Source organism: Furipterus horrens, unplaced genomic scaffold (assembly GCF_987537825.1).
Source record: "Furipterus horrens unplaced genomic scaffold, mFurHor1.1.pri manual_scaffold_7, whole genome shotgun sequence".
Classification (NCBI taxonomy): domain Eukaryota; kingdom Metazoa; phylum Chordata; class Mammalia; order Chiroptera; family Furipteridae; genus Furipterus; species Furipterus horrens.
In genome coordinates this window covers 51,322,673-51,344,798 of record NW_028327177.1, presented here as the reverse complement: position 1 = coordinate 51,344,798, position 22,126 = coordinate 51,322,673, and the positions used below count along the sequence as shown (strand labels likewise).

The 22,126-nt window shown below is 36.6% G+C and overlaps 1 pseudogene; it reads right to left on the bottom strand.

Annotated features, from left to right (window-relative positions):
- Positions 1–22,126, bottom strand: part of LOC150004446 (small ribosomal subunit protein uS5 pseudogene) — a 142,103-nt pseudogene that overhangs the window by 56,706 nt on the left and 63,271 nt on the right.

Genomic DNA, 22,126 nt, shown 5'->3' with positions numbered 1-22,126 from the left:
GACAGAGTTAACTGCAAAGTGTCAGGGGGCACTAGACCTGAAATATTTAACAAATCATAATAAGAAACAGATGTTGACAGAATTTGAGGTTGGGGAACTCTCAAGGAAAAGTCGTGAAAAATCTAAATTTGTCACAGGATTCATTAAAACACATTTTTTCTCTTCCTTCCATCCTTTTCTGACAGAGATAGAATGCAGAAGCAAATATGAGAGCCCAGATACCTTCTACTACACTAGACATCAAAAAAACAACAGTGCATCCTTAATAATTTTTTTGTTTCTTTTGGAAAAGTTATTTTTTTTAAAAATGTCATTATGTTATCATGTAATAAATTTATTGTTTTTAGACAAATTGACAAATATTTTAAGAGGTTTCTTCTTCTAATATGATAATTATCAATAGATATAATCCACATAAACAGAAGTTCTTTGGGAAAAAATGTTTGAGAACCACTGGTGTTATCAAAACAATAGAATTTGAATCCTTGTACAACCTACTAGGAATGTGGCTTTGAGCCAATTATTTAACATCCCAGAAAATCAATTTGCTCATCTGTAACATGGGAATTTCAACTACCTTTCAACCTCATTGTAAGGATTAAAAAAAATACCTTTGTAAATTAGCTAGATATTGCTTAATTACCTGCAGGAAAAATTCAGACCCAGGTAGCATGAACATTCTGGACACAAAATTATTCTGTGATGAGAGAAGCAAAATTCACCATACCATTTTAATGTCCTGAATGGACAAATCTTTAAGACAATTTCATTCTTTTTGCTCTGTATTTTTGCTCATTTAGCAAGTTCAGTAATAAATTCAGTTTCCTAGCTATTCAAGAAAAAGAGGTATCTTAGGTAATAGGTAAGAGCAGGTAATTGCTAAAAGTTAATAACAATCGTTCTTATTTATACATCAATCTTTCATAAATTTGGGTTCCTTATAGTGATAATAAAACCTGCAGCTAAGCACATACTCTTTGGCAGGGCCTGTGTTAAGGTTACAGATTAAGCCCCTAGAGCATTTTCAGACTGAACAAATCATATTTAAGAGCTGAGAATTTATACAAAAATGTAAGGACAAAAAAAATGTAGTGACTTCTCCCAAACACTCCCCAGGCTCGGCAATCATATGATAAAGGACCCTTCCTTCTATTTCTCATTGTCTGTTATAGAGGCAGAATATTGTTGTTAATATTTCAAAAACTATTGTTAACAGCTTTCTCTTATAAATTGAACATATTAATAAATTAGAAAATGTTTTCTGAAAGTGTCTCAAAATATTTGTAAGCAAGTATTATGCCTGTATGGTACTTTATAGGAAATTATTACTGTCAACTTAAAAATATTTATTCCCCCCAAAAAAGTGAATTGGAAATTGTGTATTATCTTACCATCTACTTGAAATCTCAGTTTTTATTTTAGTTAAAAACCTAGGATTTTATGAAACAGCAACTCTTCCTTCATGTGCTGTGGCTAGTGTTTTGGAGAGAATAAATTTACATGGAAAATGCGAGTTAAGAATTTTACCTTAGGATTTTTAATATAATCACTAACCAATTCTATTTTTCCTAAAAAGTACACAATGTAACAGCATAGCTTTTTAGTGTCAAAGAAATTGAAGCAATCAGTCCAATAAAACTTTAGAATGATTCCTTAATTGAATAAGTATATTCAAGAGGTGAATAATTCACTTTAAAAACATGAGTAAAATTTAAGCTTTTTTCACATAAACCATTGATGTTTGTGTAGCTCACTTGGAATCTATTTCCTGCATTCCTATCCCACTAGAACTTGTAACATTTGTACCTATCATCCAGCAATCTGCATTTTTAATTTAAAATTTTTGGAGATTTATCCATGTTGGCATATATAATTTAAGTTTGCTCATTTTATTTTCTATGTAGTATTTTAGTGAATGAACATACCATATATTATTTATCCATTCTGTTCATGGACATTTGGGTTGTTTTGAAGATTACAAATAATGCTGCAATGCACACTTTTGTACATGTCTCCTTTGCACATGTGCCAGAGTTTCTCTTGAGTATGTGTCCAGATTTAGAATGACTGGGTTTTAAGATATATAAAGCTCTTGGAGAATGTTTAATATCTCTTCTAAGTGTTGAGATTTCCCATTCTTTTACATACATCTCAATATTTAATATCGTATGTTAAAAAATTTCAATATAATGTATGTGGGTTATTTCATTGTGGCTTAAATTTTTGTTTCCCTATTAGTTTGGTTGAACATTTTTTCCCACAGGTTTATTGGCTGTTTTAGTTTCTTCTTATGTTCAAATATATTCAAAGACCATAGTGCTTGTTAAAATTTTTTCCAATATGGTTTTGTTTTTTCTTTTACTATATAAGTCTTTTGTTGTTCAGAAAGTTAAAATTTTAGTAATCTCATTTGTTAATTTTTTATTAATAGAGCTTTTTGTGTTTTGTTAAGATCCTCTTTCCCACTCTAACTTTATAAAGATATTCTCCTATATTTTCTTCTAAAAGTTTTATTTTTTAAATTTAGAACTTTAATCCACCTACAATTAATTTACATATGTGTGGAGTATTGACTTGTAATTTTTCTTCATTTTATATTAAGATTCTCAATATACATGGGTCTCTTTTTGGTCCTGTGGTTTACAACATTGATTATTTGTGTATCCCTGCACCAATATTGCACTATCCCAACACCTCTTACAACAATTTTAGTATAACCTTGCTTTCTGGTATGGCAAACCTTTGTCATTATCATTGTTGTTTTTTGATACTAGCTTGCCATTTCTTGACCCTTTGATCTTCTATATTGTTTTATTAGTCAGTTGTCATGTTCCACAAGAAATGCTGTTGAAATTTTGATTGGTATTATATAGCATTTATAGGTTACTTTTGGGAAAACTGAGCTCTTTATGATAGGTAGTTTTGTGACTTATTTCTATGTTTATGTGGACTTCTTAGGTATATTTTAGGTATTATTTTCTAACTTTTTAATAAATCTTTGCTAGATTTTTTTCTATACATTTTATGGTTTAGATTAATTTTAGATTGATATATTTTTCTGTCATATATTCTATTGTTATTGATATATGGAAACAATTTTGTATTCAGTAATCTAACTAAATCCTTTTATAATAATCTTGGGAAAGGTTACACCTGGACCTGGACCTGGATACTTCTTTCTAGTTCTTCTTCTTTTTTTTTCTTTTTTAACTGTTTTTCTTGTCTTTTATACTGATAATAGAGCAAACAGCAGTGATTCTTAATCTTATTGTCAACTTTAATAAAAATTACTCTAAAAGTTTACTTTAATATTTTTACTTTACACTATAAAAGATTAAGGAAATTTTCCCATCAGACTATTCTAAATAATTTTACAGAGGCTGGGTTTATACCTGTCTAGAATCTTTTATGCATTTTTTTTACCAACAGGACTGAGAGTAGCAAGATGAAACCAACCAGTAATGTCATTATTCTTGGTCAATCTCTTCCCTCTACCCCCACCTCCACAGGGTCCTGGATCTAGGCAGCTAAATAAATTCCAGCGTGCTCTATGCTAGAAAGCCAGGTGGCTTTCTCTTTAAGTTTCCACTAGACCTGAGGTATTAATCCAGGTTCAGCAGAATGTTTATATTTTGTACAGGTTTTGCTTTTGCCTACAAGGATAAAATTTAAGACAATTCTATAATAATAATTCTGGTCAGTAGGTTGAGGCTGATTTCACTTCAAGGGTCAGCTGGTATCACTGATCACTTCAGATAGAGTCAGAGACAAATTTCTTACCACTTTTTCTAATTCACTGACTCTAGTAGGTAAAACTATTTACCAAGTGCTTTATTGAAGGCTTTCTGATTTACTGGGGACATTTTTAAAAATACTTGAACTTTTCTTATATCCACTATAGCCATCCCAAGCTATGAATCACAGTGTTCCTCTATGAGGCAAGTTAATGCTTGATATTCAAACAAGAAGGCAGAGTGAAGTCCTTGGAAATAAAATGTTTTTATAATTATCACCATTTTCCCCACCCTCCAGTAAGACAGTTAGCCACAGATGGCCTCTCGTGTGCTCTCCTTCCTTATATTCTGGTATGCTTTAGGTTCCCTAGTTCAGTCTGAATACTAGATTCCAGTCTTTCTGTTTAAAGAAACTATTTGAATTCAATCTACCTGCTTGTCTACTGCACTTTCCCATGGTTTTTTCCATGGGTCATGCAGAAGGAGGGCCATCCCCTGCTGCCTCATGGCCAGAGATGTCTGCTGCGAGGTGGCAGACCAAGGTTCAGTTAAATTCAAAATGCTCACAACAGTTTGAGAGAGCATCATCCATCTGGAAGAAAGCTCCAGGGCAATTCAGAAACCTGTGTTTCTGCAGTATTCATGCATTCTCCTGGTAACTCCTGGGTCAAAGGTATTTCCTCTTCAGGGCTGAGTGGCCGCTCTCTGTCCACTGCCAAAAAAATCTATATGACATTTTCCAGTAATTACATGTATTGACTATATATTCTTATTTTCTATATTTTTGATGCTCTGGCATTTGGGACCTTCTTGACTCTGGAGGAACTATCCCTCCCAAGGTTAGTCAATTCCTGGAAATAACAAAAGACTCCCTTGTAAGACTCTGATAGTGAACACGTGTTATTATACATTCATCTAAACCTATAGAATGTACAACACAAAGAGTGAACCCTAATGAAAGCTATGAACTTTGGGTGATAATGTGTCTGTGTAGGACCAGAAATTGTAACAAATCTGCCAGTTTGATTCCAGTTGTTGATAGTAGGGTAGGCTGTGGGTTGTGGGGGCAGGAAGTGTATGAGTACATGTACTTTCCATTTAACAGTTTTGTAAACCAAAAACTTCTCTAAAAATAAAACTAAAAAAAAAAATCATAATTAAGTCCCCTTTTTTGTCCAACTTGCCTAGCCATAGGTTGCTATTAGAAGAAACAATGTGCTAGTAGTATTCAGGGAGAATCCTGAATTTTCCCAATTTTCCCAACAAATTTATATCACCTTCCATACCTTTCATACTGACCATAACCCAGTAAGTAGCCCAGAAGAGATGATTTCTTTCTGGGGAGTGCAGCTACATTTAATGATCAAATTGTTTCACTAAGACATATGCACCCAGAGAAGCTAAGCTAAGTAGTCAGAGTCACAGCTCATTATTCAGTAGCTGCTGCCATAAAGGCTCATTGTTGCTAAACTGTGTCTGATTGGGAAAACTGAGCATATCAAACAATGTGAAATGAAAACAAACCCGGATGTGAGTAAGGAGAACTTCATTTAATGGGGGTGGGAAAGGGGACTATTGCAATAAGGAGAAAGTTCCAACAGTAGGATCTGCAAGTATTTCAAGGATCAAACAGGAGAGAGCTGTTCTTTTCTATGATAGCATAAACAAAGCTGTAAAGGACTAGGGTGTCAGGTGGGATGACTGGGTGACTTATGGTCAGTTGGTGAAAGAATGTGTTTCCCCTGAGGTCAGCCATCAAGAAGTTGTTCTGTGCTCAACACTCAGGATCCTGGTGGAAGAAGGGAAACCTGACTAATGATTGAGCAAGTCAAGTTTGTGGGCATTTTGTCTACTCAGATTGGTCAAAGGAGACACACAATTCACCTCATCATTTGTGAGGTAACAAATAGGCACTTGGAGGATCTGTGTCCATCCTTGTAATAGGAAAAAAATGGGAAAATCCTCAGGACTTATCTGGGTCATATGGGGAAGGGCAGTCCTTTGCGGAAGATTGGTTCAAGAAAAGAGTGGGGGATTCTTGATCATTGCTGCTTTCCAGAAACACAGCGCTCAGGTGAAGTTCAACATCCTTGTAGATTAATTTCAAGAATTAGGTCAATATGGTGAATCATCCAGTCCTCAGCCAAAGTCAAGGGTGGTGAAAAAGAACAGAAAGCCCAACGAGGGAGGCACAATGGGCTAGGGAACACACTTTATTTCAAGTGGCTTCCTCCAGCAAGAGGCAAATGGTCAGACTTGGTCACAGTCTGGCATGCAGCGGTGGCCTCTGGGACAGAAACTCTGAGTCCTTCGCTTTGTCCTCAGTCTGTGGCAGGGGGTTGGGGGATGTGTTCCCTATCTGGGACAGGACAAACACAGAATGCAGGCAGAAATGTGTAGACACTTTCCAGGGGTGATTCCAGCTGGTCTCCTCAGCATGAACTCCTTTCATGAGTACCAGCATGAGCGATCCAAACAGTTGAATTGGTAACCACAATCCATTTCCACAGTTCACAGCCCAGGAAAACGTGTCTGTAACCTGCAAGTCCATGAGTCTGAGTAGAACAAACATGTCTACTTTCCATTTGATAGAAATGGAAAACCACGGCATTCACCGTGGGGATTCAGCCTAGCTAAACATCAGTATACCAAGTTCAGGCAATTAGAAGGACCTCTGTGAATTGAGGATCCCATGGAGTCAGTGATTTTGCCTCATGCAGTGAAGTGTGTGAGATGAAGCCTCCTCAGCAGGTAAAGCTACTATTTATGCAAAGCTGAGATGCTGCTGGGGCAGGCACTCTTAACTGGATCACCTCCGATTGTCAAGCCAGGCTTTTTGAACCCTTTTCAACTGACATTGGTAAACTCCCCCCAAATAGGCATGTCAGGTTAGAGAGTTAGAAGACTTCTATGGGTTAGGGTTCAATTTCCACAGGCACCCAGTAGAGCCTGTAGTTTTTTTAAAGGAATGAGTCTACTGGCCAGGTCAGAATTTCAAGTCCAAAACTCTAAAAAGTAGCCAGCTGAAGGCTGCCTGCTTCTGCAGGCATCTCCCCTTTTCCAGAGGCTCTAATCAGCAACAGTCCTCATCAGTAACAGAAACTCATTCTGTCTCCAATATCCAAAATGGGTCCTCTATCTCTTCTTAGGCACAATTGACAATGAGATTTGGGTAAAATCATAATTAGTTAATGTTTATTTGAAGCCTCAAGATATCTCACTCCCCTGAACAACAACAAAAACTTGCTTAAGTCTGTATTTTTAAAAAACTCAGAGTTTGTACCATAAAATTTAATGTACAGGATTGTTTCACATGCATTTGTCTTGATTTTTATGAGAACAACCACTTATGATTATATATGCATTCTTATTACTTAGCATTTTCAAGTAATTAAATGGTTTTCTGTATTTTAGTAACCACTGACATATACACACAAAATGAAAACACTAGTTGAGAAATCAAAGCGCAGGGAGGGCAGCCCTGGTCTTTTTAATCTTTTTGTCACTTTATGATTTTCTGTTGCTCCCATCATTCTTAATTCCAAAATTGACACTCCTGTCAAAACAAAAGGCATATGTGCCACTTTTGACACTAACCGGCAATTTGAGAAATGAGTTGGTGGAAGTTCTAACACATCTTTATGTTTTAGGGTGACAATGCAATAAAAACTGAAACTTTCTAATAGGGAACATGCACTTAGTAATTGGTGACTAATATGTTTGAATAGAATTGAGTGAAATAAAAATAGGTAATATAAAATTGGCTATAGCTATGTTGTTGTTGTTGTTGTTGTCTACTATCACCAGTACAAGCACCCAGGGTAGACAGAGAACCCTGAGACTGGGTTGTAAGGGAAACACAGTCAGTTGTGACATTCATACCCCAAACTAGGTTTTTCCACCACAATACTGCATTTTTAGCATTCCTTGATGTTTTGTCTTTATATTCTCACCTCAACACTTTATTTCAGAAACTGGTTTCTGCTAACATCATAGATATAGAAATTTGAGGGATCACAAATGGACAGGATCTGACTGATACCAAGGCTTTAACATGCACAGAAAACTGAGAAGGGTAAGCAGATTTTCAAGAAAATTTCTTATGAGGCATCTGAGAGCTTCTGCCAGCTGCTAAGCATGGGCATAATTGTGTGCAATGACCAGGCCTAACTGCCTCCTAGCAACAACCAAAGCACCACAAATGGGTACCCACTGTGTGGCTGAGCACTGTGATTCTGCCAAGGATAACGACTCCACTTAATTTCATTGGAGAGGAGATTTGTGATTATGAACAATTTTCCCTGACATTTAGCCACAAAATGATGTTCAAATATTTAAGAACGTTGTTATCCATTACATAGTTTTTTTATCATAAAATGTACTAGAACAACCTGACCAAGAATTGTCAATAAATCTGCAGAAAAAAACATAATAATGTTTTCTATATATACAGCAATCAAAAAAGGGGGAAACTTAAGGTCAGCAATATGATTTCACTTAGTTGAAAATTTTTGTATGACAAACTTTAAATTCTCTTTGCTGTTTATTATATTTTCTACTTTATAAAAAAGTAATCATGATATGAATATGATGGCTTAATTTAATGCTTTTTTGAGTATTAGTCATCAAAATTAATTTGAAATGTGATAATATACTTGGAGAAAAACATCTGCTAGATTTTTCTATGAATAAATTTATAAGTATTAATAACCTTTATTTTAATTCAATTGATATTGTCTCACAGGATGAGAGCATTCAGACCAACAGTTTAAACTATACCAGAGGTAATTAAAAATGCAGGGTCTCCAGATAATAATTAACTAACTAAGCCAATTCTAAATTATTTTCTCACTTTTAAAGATTCTACCGATTTGGTCAGACATGAGGCATGAGTGACCACAATTGTAAAGATGACAAGTCATATTGACCTGAATATAAGGGAGGCTTATTATTTTGGGCAGCAACTTCCCATCTTTGTGTAAATTTTAGACTTGAATCTATTTCATAGTGCAAGCTGAGTATCCTGGAGATATAGTCATTAAAAGGCATCTTTTCTTGGAATAGCAAATGAGGTTGTTTTCTTAGTTTCCCTTTCTCATAGTTCATTGGTATATTGCAACAACAACAATAATAAAGTACCTAGGAATAAATCTGACCAAGGAGGTAAAAGACGTGTACTCAGAAAACTATAGGACATTAAAGAAAGAATTAGAGGAAGACCCAAACAGGTGGAAACATATACTGTGTCCATGGATTAAAAGAATTAATATCATTAAAATGTCCATACTACCCAAAGCAATCTATAGATTATATGCAACTTCTATTAAAATATCAGTGATGTATTTCATAGACCTAGCACAAATTTTCCAAAAACTTATACAGAGCCCCCCCCAAAAAACTCAAATAGACTCAGCAATCTTGAGAAGAAAAACAAAGTTGGAGGGATCACAATACCTGATATCAAACTATACTACAAAGCTATTGTATTTTTTTTTTAAAGCCTGTTACTGCCATAAGAACAGGCATATAGATAAATGGAACAGAACAGAGAACCCAGAAATCAACACACATTTTTATGGTGAACTAATATTTGACAAGGGATGCAAGAACTTGCAATGTAGTAAAGACAGCCTCTTCATTAAATGGTATTGGGAAAATTGGAGAGGTACATGCAAAAAAAAATTGAAACTAGACCACCACCTTACACTGTACACAGGGATAAAGTCAAAACATAACACACTTAAATGTAAATCATAAAACCATAAAAATCCTAAAAGAAAACATAGGTGGAAAACTTCAGACACCTCTCATCACAACATCTTTGCCAATACATCTCCTAGGGCAAGGGAAATAAAGGAAAAAGCTAAAGAAACTAAAAATCTTCTGCACAGCAAAAGAAGGCATCAACAAAATGGAAAAGGAACCCACTATTGGAGAACATAGTTGCCAATAATACATCGGATAAGGAGTTAAATTTCAAAATACTTAATGAACTTATACAACTTAACAACAGGAGGACAAATAATCTAATTAAAAATGGGCAAAGGACCTGAACAAATACTTCTCCAGAAAGAACATGTACATGGCCAATCCGTCGTCGTCGTCGTCGTCCGTCGGCAGCCGTCCGTCTCGAGAGACGATGGTGTAGCTTCTTAAGAGTCTATCTGCACCGCCGAGAATGGCTGTGCAGTCCGACTCGGGAGTGACACGGTATCTGTCTCCTCCCGTGTTGAATCGACATCTTGCGATGACGCTGGAGTGTCCTCTCCAGTGAAGCTGAAGCTACAGAGCCTGGGCAGGGTGATATGGAGGGTCTGCTGTTGCCCATGCAGCAGACCCCCCCTCTCTTCGCAGCTGAAGGGTCCAAGGGAAAGACGGAGTCAATACAGCTTGGCTTCAGGTGCGCCGCAGGAGTTGCCGGTGTTGACTACAACGTCAAACCGCCTTAGGGACTCCGGCTCCGGATTTTCTGTCGGGGTTTACTCCCTTAGCCTTTCCCCTGAAGAGGTATGCCGCAAGGCAGCGGAGGTTTTTTGGAATCAGAGTTTTCCTTCTCTGATGTGCCCTGACTGGAAGATCGAACCAGCGACACTTAGCTCACAGGCCGACGCTCAATCCACTGAGCCAAACCAGCCAGGGCTAGAAATCACAACTGATACCACAGAAATACAAAGGATTATAAGAAATTATTACGAACAACTGTATGGCAAGAAATTTGACAACTTAGAGGAAATGGACAAATTCCTGGAAACCTATAGTCTTCCCAAACTGAATCAAGAAGAAGCAGAAAGTCTGAATAGACCAATAACAGCTAGTGAAATTGAAGCAGTAATCAAAAAACTCCCATCACTATTAACATCAACAGAATTGTTCACGGGGCTGAATCCTCTTTCTAACTTTTGCTGAAGTAACAGTAAACATATTAAGTTATTTTTAGTCCTTATAATGCTTGCTCTTAATTTTGTATACTCAATATATATTCAATTATATTAATAACTAAGTCACAAAAGTAATTTATTGATATGTCATATTTAATTATATTAAACTTAATCCCTTAGCCCAGGAGAGAGGTTATGTAATATGCCAGTTATGAGCATAAGCCAAGGTACAAATTCTTTGTATGAAAAAATGCTCAATGTCACTAATCATCATAGAGATGTAAATTAAAATCACAATGAGGTATTACCTCACACCTGTCAGAATGGCCATCATCAATAAACCAACAAACAAGTACTGGTGTTGATGTGGAGAAAGGGAACTCTCATACACTACTGGTGGGTTTGCAGACTGGGGCAGCCAATGTGGAAAAAATAGAAATTTATTCAAAAATTAAAAATAGAGCTGCCATTTTACCCAAACATCCCACTTCTGGGAATACATCCTAAGAATCCCAAAACACTAACCAGAAAGAATATATGCACCCCTATGTTCATAACAGCATTATTTATAATAGCCCAGGTCTGGAAACACACCAAGTGCCTATCAGTAGTTGAGGAGATAAAAAAGCTGTGCTACATATACACAATGGAATATTATGTGGCTGTTAAAAAGAAGGAACTCTTATACTTTGTGACAGTGTGGATAGACCTGGAGAATGTTATGCTAACTGAAATAAGCCAGTCAGAGAAAGACAAATACCATATGATCTCACTCATATGTGGAATCTAATAAACAAAATAAACTGATGAACAAAATAAAACCAGAGGGAGGGATACATGGAACAGACTGACATATCTCAGAGGAGAGAGGGATGGGAGGACTGGAAGAAATTAGTCAAAGATCACATATGCATATGTGCAAAGTCCATAGACACAGGCACCAATGTAGTGAAAGCTGAGGGTTGGGGGCAGGTCAGGGGCTTGGTGGAGGTAGGGAAAGGCAGGAAAATGTGGGACATTTGTAATAGTGTCAATAATGAATATTTTTTAGAAAAAGTAAATTTTCTTGAGCTATTCAAATTAATTTGATTAAAAATGTTAGGTTAAATCTGTAAATATTGCAATGTTACCTATTCTGATATTTTATAAGTTTGAATTGACACAAAGCATTTGACTTGGTGGCTTATGCTGTCATAAAGTTCTTACAACTTTTTTTTTTAATTGTTCTATTACAGTTGTCCCAATTTCCCCCCATTGCTCTTATCAGCCCTACCCACCCACCTCTCCCACAGTAAATTCCCACCCTTTTGTCTATTTCCTTGAGTCATTTATACTTGATCCTTGACTAGACCCTTCCCCTTCTTTCCCTTCTTATCTCCCTTTCCCCTGCCCTCTGGTAGCTGTCAATCTGTTCCTTGTTTCCATGCCTTTGGTTTTATTTTGCTCATTTCTTTGTTTTGTTCATTAGGTTCCTGTTATAGGTAAAATCACATGGTATTTCTTGTTTGCTGCCTGGCTTATTTCACTTGGCATAACACTCTCTAGTTCCACCCATGCTGTTGCAAAACATGGGAGTTCTTTCTTGTGGCTACATAGTATTGATACAGAGAGATCTGATTAAGATCAGTGGGGAGAAGGAGCCATAGGAAGAGTTTGTCAAGGCAATGGAAAGCAGTTTAGGACAGGATTGGCTAAGAAGCTGAATGCCTCCAGAGCCAATGGAAATAAAAAGAGGGTTGGCTCTTTGGCTCACAAGCTTTTCTGGCTCCTGAGCTGGCTCTCTCTTTCTCAGGCTCTGGCTCTGGCTCTCACTTTTAGGCTCTTCTTCCTTGTGGATGCCTGGATAATTGTGCTACACTGCCTACATTTGCCAACAGACAGTATTTTGTAAGGGAAGGAACTTCAGGCATAGCCTAGGATCAAGCTGGCCTGGCAGAGGGTGACAAGTTTATTTTTGGGGTGTTCTACAGGAAACAAGCTCTGAGGCTGAAGCCTGCCATTCTTCCAGAATTGTTTAGATTTTGTGTATTATGTTGTTTTAGGTTGTAAACTAACCCTATAGAAACTAACAGAAGAAAAGCTAAGAAAATCCAAGTGTTAGAGTTTAGCATTACCTGATAGGCTTAAGTAATTAAAGCTGTAACTTGACAGGCTTAAGTAACTGCTTTTGAATAAAGACTCCTTTCCTTTATCACCAAACCTTTGCCTCTGGAAATTTGCCTAGAGGGTGGCAGAGGTCAGCAGAACCCCAATTACTGTTCAGTAACAGAATTTCATTGTGTAAATGTACCATAGTTTTTTGATCCACTCATTTACTGATGGGCACATAGGCTGTTTCCAGCATTTGGCTATTGCAAACAGTGCTACTATGAACATAGGAGTGCATAGGTTCTTTTTGAAGTGGTGTTTCAGGATCCTTTGTGTATAATCCTAGCAGTGGAAAAGCTGGATCAAAAGACAGTTGCATTTTTAGTTTTTTGAGGAAATTCCATAGTGTTTTCCACAGTGGCTGCACCAGTCTGCCTTCTCACCAACAGTGCACTAGGGTTCCCTTTTCTCCACACCCTCAATAGCACTTGTTTGTTGATATGTTAATGATGGCCTTTCTGACTAGTATGAATTGGTATCTCATTGTGGTTTTAATTTGCATCTCTTTGATGGCTAGTGTTATTTAGCATCTCCTCATATGCCTATCGGTCCTCTGTATGCCTCTTTGGAGAAGAGTCTATTCAGGTCCTTTGCCCATTTTTTATTTGGATTGTCTTCCTGGTATTGAGTTGTATGAGTTCTTCATATATTCTGGAGAGCAAACCCTTGTCTGAGGTATCATTGGCAAATATGTTTTCCCATATGGTTGGTTCCCTTTTCATTTTGATGATTTTTTCTTTAGCTGTACAAAAGCTTTTTAATTTGATGTAGCCCCATTTTTAAATTAGTATTTTTATTTCCCTGCCCTAGAGGATATACCAGCAAAAATATTGCTGTTTGGGATATCTGAAATATTCCTGCCTATGTTTTTCTCTAGGACTTTTAAGGTGTCACAGCTTATGTTTTAAGTCTTTTATCCATTTTGAATTTATTCTGGTGTATGGTGCAAGTGGTCTAGTTTCTTTTCTTTTCTTTTCTTCCTTTCTTTTTCTTTCTTTCTTTCTTTCTTTCTTTCTTTCTTTCTTTCTTTCTTTCTTTCTTTCTTTCTTTCTTTTCTTCCTTTCTTTCTTTCTTTTTTTTTTCTTTGCATGTACCTGTACAAATCTCCCAACACCATTTGTTAGAGGTCATTTTACTCCATTACATGCTCCTGCCCCCTTTGTCAAATATTAATTGACTATAGAAACCTGGGTTTATTTCTGGGCTCTCTATTCTATTCCATCAATCTATGTGTCTATTCTTATGCCAGTACCAGACTGTTTTGATTACAGTAGCCTTGTAGTATAGTTTGATGTCAGTGTGATCCCTCATACTTTGTCTTTCTCAAGATTTATGAGGCTCTCAAGGTCATTTTTGGTTCCATATAAATTTTTGAAATATTTGTTCTAAATCGGTGAAATATGTCATTGGTATTTTTATAAAGATTGTGCTGAATTTATAGACTCTGGATAGTATGAAATTTTGATGTTAATTCTTCCAATCCATGAACACAGTATATGCTTCCATTTATTTGTATCTTCTCTAATTTTTTTCTTCAGTGTTCTCTAGTTTTCTGAGCACAGGTCTTTTACCTCCTTGGTTAAATTTATTCTTAGCTACTTTATTACTCCTATTGATATAGTAAATGGGATTTCCACTCCTAGTTTCTGTTTCTGATATTCCATTTTTGGTGTACAAAAATGCCTTCAATTTCTGGATATTGACTTTCTATCCTGCTATTTTGACAAATTCACTTATTAGGTTGAGTCATTTTTGGTGGAGCCTATAGAGTTTCTATGTACACTATGTATCATATCGTCTGCAAATAATGACAGTTTTACTTCTTCCTTTCTAATCTGAATGCCTTTTTTTTTTTTTTTTCTTGTCTGATTGTTGTAGCTAGAACTTCCAAAGCTATGTTGAATAAAAGCGATGATAGCGGACACCCTTGTTTTGTTCCTGATCTTAGGACAGAAGCTTTTAATTTTGTCTGTTGATATGATTTTAGGTGTAGGTTTTTTCATGTATGGCCTTTATTTTGTTGAGGTATGCTCCGTCTAGTTCCAATTTGCTGAGCATTTTTATCATAAATGGGTGCTTTATTTTATCAAATGCTTTTTCAGCATTTATTGATATGATCATGTGATTTTTGCCTTTCACTTTATTTATGTGGTGTATTACATTTCTTGATTTGTGAATATCGTACCATCCTTGCATACCTAGGATGAATCCCACTTGGTCATAGTGTATGATCTTTTTAATGTATTGTTAAATCTGGTTTGCTAATATTTTATTGAGAATTTTAACATCTATGTTCATCTGCAATATTGGCCTGTAGCTTTCTTTCTTTATTGTGTCTTTACCTGATTTTGGAATTAGGATAATACTATTCTCCTAAACAGAGCTTGGAAGCCTTTCCTTTTCTGGAATTTTTTTAAAAATATGTTTTATTGATTATACTGTTACAGTTGTCCCAATTTCCCTTCCCTCTGCTCCCCTCCACCCAGTGGCCCCCCTCCCTCCAGTTGTGCCCCCCTTTTAGTCCATGTCCATTGGTTGTGCATCTTCTCAACCTCTTCCTGTCTATTCCATTCCCTCCTACTGTGTTTCTTTATTCCTGTACTATCTCCCTCCCTCTCCCCTTCCCCCTCCCTGCTGACCTCCCCCAGTATGTTCTCCATACCTATAGTTCTTTTTCCACTCTCGTTGCCTACTCAGTTTGCCTTTGTTTTGATTCCTTAGCTTCTATTGTTGGTTCTTGTGATGCAGTTTTTATTTTAATATTCATAGTTTTGATCCTCTTTTTTCTAAACCAGTCCCTTTAACATCTCATATAATAGTGGTTTGGGTCTAATGAACTCTTTTAGTTTTACTTTGTCCTTAAAATATTTTCTCTGCCCTTCCATTTTGAATGACAATTTCACTGGATAGAGTATTCATGGCTGTAGGTTTTGAATTTTCATTACTTTGAATATTTCTTGCCAGTCTTTTCTTGCCTGCAGGATCTCCCTTGAGAAGTCAGCTGATAGTCTAATTGGGACGCCTTTGTACATGATTCTTTTCTTCTCTCCTGCTGCTTTTAAGATTCTCTCTTTATCTTTAATTTTTGACAATTTGATTATAATGTCTTGGAGTGTTTCTCCCTGGAACTCTCTGTGCTTCCTGGACCTGTAAGTCTATTTCCTTTCCCAAGTTCGGGAAGTTCTGGTTCATTACTTTTTCACATAATTTTTCAATTTCTAGTTCTTCTTCTTTGCCCTCTGGTAATCATATAATCTGTATGTTTGATCTCTTATAGCTGTCCCAGAGGTTTCAGATCCTTTCCTCACTTTTTTTGTTTTATGTTTCTCTTTCCGCACTGGTTGACTGTTTATTCCTTCCCTATATTCTAGTTTGTTGATTTGATCTCTGGATTTTTTTTCCTCACCACTTGTCTCGTATGTGTTTTCATTCTTTTCAGAATGAGTGGCTTACAATCCTTTCTCATCTTGTTCCAAATCTTTTGTTAATTCTGTAAGCCACCTAATGACTATAGTTCTGAATTGAGCCTCTGAAAGGTTTCTTATTTGTTTGTCTGTCAGATTCTTCATCTGCTGCCGGGTGAGCTGCATCACTGGGATTTCTATAGTTGTGTGCCTCATTTTGACAAATTTGTGTTTTGCTTTGCTTCTTGGGCAGGCTATAGGGGGCAGAGCCCATGTACTCGTCACAACACAGAGGCCAGCGGTGATCCACTATCTTTTTTGCCGCTCTGTGACGCTCTGTGTGGAGGTGGGGGTCCAAGATGCATTCCTGCCGTTATTCTCCCCTTGGAGACGGGGATCCATCCTGCCACCCTCTGGGCCTCACCATCCAAGGCAATGCAGGAGCTGCTTTTCCCAGCGTTGGGGAAATGAGCTGCCAGGGCTCAACAGCAGCCAGGATTGCTCTCCCTGCCACTGTATCTGGTGCTATTGTAAACAACACAACCTGATTCCTGCTCTTCCTACCTGTCCAGTGAGCACTGCTGGTTTATAACTTTATATGTTGGGCTTCCGTTTAGTTCTATTTTCTGAAATTTCTAGTTATCTTTTGTTTTGAGGTAGTTGTATTCCTTTCTAGCTGTACAGGGAGACCGAGCGTGTCAGTCTAGGCCTCCATCTTGGCCGGAAGTCTAAATTTTTGAAACTATAAACACACTTTTTATTTTATCTTAATTTCTATTTTATTTCTTTATTTATTTTTAATTTTTATTTTTTTGCTTTTTCAATTAATATGTCCTACTTTTTCCTCAATGCTCCCCCCAACCCAGCCCAACCCTTCTCTCACAATCATATCCCTCCCCGTTGTCCATGTCCATGAGTCATTTATACACGTTCCTTGACTAAACCCTTCCCTTACTTATCCCCCTTCTCTCCACCCCTCCCCTGTATTGACTGTTATTGTGCTCCTTGTTCTATTTAGCTCATTTGCTTATGTTGTTCTTTACTTTCCTGTATTAGGTGATATCATATAGTATTTTTCTTCCTTTGCCTGGCTTATTTCACTAAGCATAATTCTCTCTAGTTCCATCCATGTTGTCGCAAATGGCAGGAGTTCCTTCTTTGTATCTGCTGTATAGTATTCCATTGTGTAAATCTACCACTGTTTTTTGATCCACTCATCTACAGATGGGCACTTAGGCTGTTTCCAGCACTTAGCTATTGTAAACAGTGCTGCAATGAACATAGGGGTGCATAAGTTCTTTTGAATTGGTGTTTCAAGATTCTTCGGGTATAATCCTAGTAGTGGAGTCGCTGGTTCAAAAGGCAGTTCCATTTTTAATCTTTTGAGGTAATTCCATACTGTTTTTCATAGTGGCTGCACCAGTCTGCATTCCCACCAACAGTGCAGTAGGGTTTCCATTTCTGCACATCCTTGCCAGCACTTGTTGTTTGTTGATTTGTTGATGATGGCCATTCTGACAGGTCTAAAGTGGTACCTCATTGTAGTTTTTATTTGCATCTCTCTGATGGCTAGTGATGTTGAGCATTTTTTCATGTGTCTATGGACATTCTGTATGTCCTCTTCAGAGAAGTATTTGTTCAGGTCCTTTGCCCATTTTTTAATTGGGTTGTTTGTTTTCTTGATGCTGAGTCATATAAGCTCTTTATATATTTTGGAGATCAGTCCCCTGTCTGAGATATCATTGGCAAATATGTTTTCCCATATAGTTGGTTTCTTTTTCATCTTGCTGATGTTTTCTTTTGCTACGCAGAAACTCTTTGGTTTCATGTAGCCCCATTTGTTTATTCTTTCCTTTATTTCTCTTGCCTTAGGAGATGTATCCCTGAGGCTATTGTTACGTGGGATATCTGAAATATTCCTGCCTATGTTTTCCTCTAGGACTTCTATGGTGTCACAGCTTACATTTAAGTCTTTGATCCATCTTGAGTTTATTCTTGTGTGTGGTGTAAGTTGGTGGTCTAGTTTCATTTTTTTGCACATCTCTGTCCAGTTCTCCCAGCACCATTTGTTGAAGAGGCTCTTCTCACTCCATTTATGTTCCTCTCTCCTTTATCAAATTTTAGTTGACCGTATAGTTCTGGACTTATTTCTGGGCTCTCTATTCTGTTCCATTGATCTATATGTCTGTTCTTATGCCAGGAACAAGACTGTGTTGATCACAGTTGCTTAGTATTTTTTGACGTGTGGCATTGAGATTCCTCCTGCTCTGCTCTTCTGTCTCAAGATTGCTTTGGCTATTCAGGGTCCTTTTTGGTTCCATATGAAGTTTTGGAGTATTTGTTCTAGGTCTGTGAAATATGTCATTGGTATTTTAATAAGGATTGCATTGAATCTGTAAATTGCTTTGGGTAGTATGGCCATTTTGATGATGTTGATTCTTCCCATGCTAGAACATAGTATTTGCTTTGATTTATTTGTATCTTCCTTAATTATTTTTCAATGTTATGTAATTTTCAAAGCACAGGTCTTTTATCTCTTTGGTTACATTTATTCCTAGGTACTTTATTTTTCTTGTTGCTATAGTAAATGGTGTTTTCTTTTTGTTTCTGTCTCTGCTATTTTATTGTTGGTGTACAGAAAAGCCTTAGATTTCTGTATATTTATTTTGTACCCTGCTATTTTGCCAAATTGGTTTATTATATCGAGTAGTTTTTTAGTGGAGGTTAGAGGGTTTTCTATATATACTCTCATGTCATCTGCATATATTGATAGTTTTACTTTTTCTTTCCCAATTTGGATGCCTTTTATTTCTTTTTCTTGTCTGATTGCTGTGGCTAGAACTTCCAACACTATGTTGAATAGGAATGGAGAGGGTTGACATCCATGTCTTGATCCTGATTTCAGGGAGAATGCTTTCAGTTTTTGTCCGTTGAGTATGATGTTGGCTTCCAGTTTCTCATATATAGCCTTAATGATGTTAAGGTACGCTCCTTCTGTTCCCATTTTGCTGAGTGTTTTCATCATAAATGGGTGTTGTACTTTATCAAATGCTTTTTCTGCATCTATTGATATGATCATGTGATTTTTGTCTTTCATTTTGTTTAGGTGATGTATTATATTTATTGATTTGAGAATATTAAACCACCCTTGCATCTCTGGGATGAATTCCACTTGATCGTGGTGTATGATCTTTTTAATGTGTTCCTGGATCCTGTTTACCAATATTTTGTTGAGGATATTGGCATCTATGTTTATCAGTGATATTGGCCTGTAGTTTTCTTTCTATGTTGTGTCTTGACCTAGTTTTGGGGTTAGGGTAATACTGGCCTCACAAAAAGAGTTTGGGATTTTTCCCTCTTTTTGGATTTTTTGAATAGTTTGAGGAGAGTAGGAGTTAGTTCTTCCCTAAATGTTTTGTAAAATTTGCCTGTGAAGCCATTTGGTCCAGGGCTTTGTGTGCAGGAAGATTTTTGATTGCTGTTTTAATTTCCTTCTTTGCTATTGGTCTGTTGAGACTTTCTACTTCTTGATTCAGTTTTGGAAGGTTATATGTTTCTAGAAATTTGTTCATTTCTTCTAGTTTGTCAAATTTCTAGCCATACAGTTGTTTGTAGTAATTTCTTACAATCCTTTGTATTTCTGTGGTATCAGTCATGATTTTTTCTTTTTCATTTCTGATTTTGTTTATTTGGGTCTTCTTTTTTTTTTTTCTTGATGAGCCTGGCTGGAGTCTTGTCAAGTTTGTTTATTTTTTCAAAGAACCAGCTCATAGTTTTGTTGACCTTTTGAATTGTTTGTTTAGTCTCTATGTCATTTAATTCTGCTCTGATCTTGATGATTTCCTTCCTTCTTCTTTTCCTAGGCTTTGTTTGTTGTTGTTCCAGTTCTTGTAGCTTTAGTGTTAGATTATTTAAGATTCTTCGATCCTATTCAGATATGCCTGTATTGCTATGAGGTTCCCTTTCAGGACTGCTTTTGCTGTGTCGCATAGGTTTTGGGCTGTTGTGTGTTCATTATCATTAGTTTCCAGAAATTTCTTCTTTGATATTATTGTTAACCATTTCATTATTTAATAGCATGTAATTCATTCTCCATGAGTTTTGATGTCTTTAATTTTTTCTTTGAGGTTGATTTTTAGTTTCAAGGCATTTTGGTCTGAAAAGATGCTTGATGTAATATCAATTTTCTTGAATTTGTTGAGGCTCATTTTGTGTCCTATCACGTGGTCTATCTTTGAAAATGTCCCATGTGCATTTGAAAAGAATGTATATTTTGCTTTTTGGGGTGAAAAGTTCTATATATATCAGTTAAGTCCATGTGGTTTAGTGTGTTGTTCAATGCCTGTATATCTTTGGTGTTTCTTTGCTTTGAAGTTCTGTCTATTGTTGATAACGGAGTGTTAAAGTCCCCTACTATGAGTGTGTTGCTGTTAATATCCTTCCTGTGGTCTTCTAGTATTTTCTTTATGTACTTGGGTGCATATATGTTTATCAGTGTTATACCTTCTTTTTTTTCCCTCCTTTTTCTCTGTTTCCTCTCCATCAGTGTTATATCTTCTTGATGGATTGTTCCCTTACGTATTATGAAATGTCCTTCTTTATCTCTTTTTATTGCCCTTGCTTTGAAATCCGTTTTGTCTGATATGAGTACTGCTACCCCAGCTTTTTTTTTTTTTATGTCCATTTGCTTGGAATACTTTTTTATATCCCTTAACTTCAGTCTGTGTAAATCTTTTGTTTTGAGGTGTGTTTCTTGTAGATAGCAAATACGTGGGTCCTGTTTTCTTATCCATTCCATTACCCTATGTCTTTTACTTGGAGTATGTAATCCATTTACATTTAAGGTTATTATTGACATGTATTTATTCATTTCCCTTTGTACCTGTGTTCCTCTCCTCCTTTTTTCTTCTTTTTCTTAAAAAGAAAAGCAATCTTGAGACAGAAGAACAGAGCAGGAGGAATCACAACACCAGATATCAAACAATACTACAAAGCCACTGTGATCAGAACAGTCTGGTACTGGCAAAAGAACAGACATATAGATCAGTGGAACAAAATAGAGAGTCCAGAAATAAACCGAGGACTATATGGTCAACTAATATTTGATAAAGGGGGAAGGAACATAAAATGGAGTGAGAAGAGCCTCTTCAACAATGGTGCTGGGAGAACTGGACAAGGATGTGCAAAAAAATGAAACTAGACCACCAACTTATACCACACACAAGAATAAACTCAAGATGGATCAAAGACTTAAATGTAAGCCGTGACACCATAAAAGTCATAGAGAAAAACATAGGCAGGAAAATTTCAGATACCTCATGTAACAATATCTTCAGGGATATATCTCCTAAGACAAGGGAAATAAAGTAAAGAATAAATAAATGGACTACATGAAACTAAAGAGTTTCTGCGTAGCAAAAGAAAACATCAGCAAGATGAAAAAGAAACCAACTATATGGGAAAACATTTGCCAATGATATCTCAGACAAGGGACTGATATCCAAAATATATAAAGAGCTTATACAACTCAACATCAAGAAAACAGACAACCCAGTTAAAAAATGGGCAAAGGACCTGAACAAACACTCCTCCAAAGAGGACCTAGAGAAGGTCCATAGACACATGAAAAAATGCTCAACATCACTAGCCATCAGAGAGAAACAAATAAAAACCACAATGAGATACCACTTTACACCTGTTAGAATGACCATCATCAGCAAATCAACAAACAACAAGTGCTGGTGAGGATGTGCAGAAACGGAAACCCTACTGCACTGTTGGTGGGAATGCAGACTGGTGCAGCCACTATGAAGAACAGTATGGAATTACCTCAAAAGATTAAAAATGGAACTGCCTTTTGAACCAGTGACTCCACTACTAGGATTATACCCGAAGAATCTTGAAACACCAATTCAAAAGAACTTATGCACCCCTATGTTCATTGCAGCACTGTTTACAATAG